A 2,658-nucleotide genomic window follows, 5' to 3' on the forward strand; every position below is an offset into this window, starting at 1 on the left:
CAAGGAAATGTTGAAAAAGAAAAATTAAGCTGGGGGCATCACATTGCCTGATTTCAAGCTATATTACAAAGCAGTGATCACCAAGACAGTATGGTACTGGCACAAAAACAGACATATAGACCAGTGGAACAGAATAGAGAGCCCAGATATGGACCCTCAACTCTATGGTCAAATAATCTTTGACAAAGCAGGAAAAAATATGCAATGGAAAAAAGACAGTCTCTTCAATAAATGGTGTTGGGAAAATTGGACAGCCACATGCAGAAGAATGAAACTCGACCATTCTCTAACACCATACACAAAGATAAACTCAAAACGGATGAAAGACCTCAATGTGAGACAGAAATCCATCAAAATCCTAGAGGAGAACATAGGCAGTACCTCTTTGACATCACCCACAGCAACTTCTTTCAAGATACATCTCCAAAGGCTAGTGAAACAAAAGCAAATATATATATAACTTTGTGTGTCTTCTGCTGATGTTTTGTTTTGTTACTCTCTTTTTTTTTTTTTTTTGAGAGACAGAGAGAAAGAGAGAGAAGGAATGCACTGAAGCAGCATGCAAGGGCAGAGGGAGAGGGAGAGAGAAAACCATAAGCAGGTTCCCCGCCCAGCTCAGAGCCCAGCTTGGAGCCCAATGTGGGGCTCAATCTCACCACCCTGAGATCATGACTTGAGCCAAAATCAAGAGTCAGATGCTTAACTGAAGGAGTCACCCAGGCACCCTATGTCACTCCCTTAATAGTATCTTTTTGATGCACTGAAATTCTGTTTAATTAAGTCTAATTAATCAATCTATTCTTCATGGTCAGTGCTTTTATACTTTTCAAAAGCTTTACCTTTTAAAACCATGAAGGTAATATCCTATGTTTCCTTCTAGATCTCCTAGTCATCGGAGATCAATGTTGTATGAACAGGAAGGAAGTCAGAGCTGAAATGTATTTCCTTGTATGGAGCAGGTGGACTTACTGAATGGACCACAAAGGTTTGCAGGCCCCAGTGTCAGCAATCTAGCACCTGCTGTTACCAGATTTATGTCTAGACTCTCTGTCCTGGTGCACTGGAATATCTGCCCACACTTGCTCTAACACCACAGAGTTGTCATTGCTCCTTCTTTGCAGTACGCCTGGCAGTTTGTGTCTTCCAACTTGGTGCTCTTCCTTAAAGGTTGTCTCAGCTATTCTAGGCCCTTTGATATCCACATACTCTTTAGTATCAGCTCATGAATTTCCCCCAATATTAACATGGGGAGATTTTTAAATTTTAAATTAAAAAATTACTTACATTTAAGTATGATGCAATAATTATTCTGGGCAGAAATGACAATAATGACTTAATAATGAGTCTTGCAATTCATGCAAAATTTCTATCTCCCCATTACTGAGGCCTTTAGCATCTCTTGGTGAGGTTTTCTTTTTTACGTGTTGTGCTCCAGCACACATTTCTTTAGGTTTACTCTCTGGGTTTTGATGTTCTTAACACTCTTTTCAATGGTATTTTGAATTTCTTTTTCTAAGTATTTTTGTTATTCCACAGAAATAGTTGTGGTTTTTGGTTCTTGCTCCTACCTCCAGTAACTTGGTTATTGTTCACTTATTAACTCTAATTGTTTTTATATCCTTTTGGATATTCTATGTACAAAAAATGCCATCTGTGAATAACATTTTTGCTTCCTCCTTTCCAAAATTTATACTTAATATATTATTTTCCTGGCACTGCTGCACTTTTTATGACTTCCATATATTCTTGAATAGATAGTGGACATCTTGTCTTGGTTGCAAATGTAGGTAGAAAGTGTTTGGTATATCACCATTCGCTGTAATGTTTGTTATAGGATTTTTTGGGATGGATACTCTCTATTAGGTTAAGGAAACTGACTTCTATTCTAACCTGCTGACAATTAAAAAAAGATTTTATTTATTTGTGAGAAAGAGAGTGAGAGAGAGAAAGAAAGAGAGAGAACAGGAGTGGGGGAGGGGCAGAGGGAGAGAGAGAAGCAGAACTCCCCAGTGAGCAGAGAGCTTGATGTGTGGCTCCATCCCAGGACCCTGGGATCCCAACCTAAGCCAAAAGGCAGACGCTTAACAGACTGAGGCACCCAGGAGCCCTTAACCTGCTAATAATTTTTAATCATGAGTAGCTCTTGAACTTGGACCCACCTATAAAATTAATAATGGAATTTTGGGGTTTTTTTTTCTAAATATGCTTCACATGAACTGATTTTCAAATGTGAACCCAATGTTGCCTTCCTGGAATACACAATATCATGACATGAAGTCTCTTTTTTGTCTATTTGTGTTTTTTGTTTTTTAATCTTGTTTAGAATTTTTGTTTCTATTTTTAGGAAAGAAATATTGGCTTATAATGTCCTTTCTGCTCATGTCCTTTTGAAATGTTGATGTCAGGTTTATACTGGCATCGTAAAATGAGTTGGGAACTAGTCCGAGAGTCTGTGTCACACTGATGTTATTTCCCCCTAAATATTGGGAGAACTCACCAGGGAAGCCTTCTGGAGAGTAGATTTTTAATTTTTTGTCACAGTTTTATCAGATATAGGACATCTCAGATTTTCTCTTTCTTGTTTAGTTAAATTTTGGTAAGCTTTCTTTTTCTATCTTACATTTAAGTATGATGCAATAATTATTTACTGTTTTCTAT

Source organism: Zalophus californianus, chromosome X (genome assembly GCF_009762305.2).
Source record: "Zalophus californianus isolate mZalCal1 chromosome X, mZalCal1.pri.v2, whole genome shotgun sequence".
NCBI lineage: Eukaryota > Metazoa > Chordata > Mammalia > Carnivora > Otariidae > Zalophus > Zalophus californianus.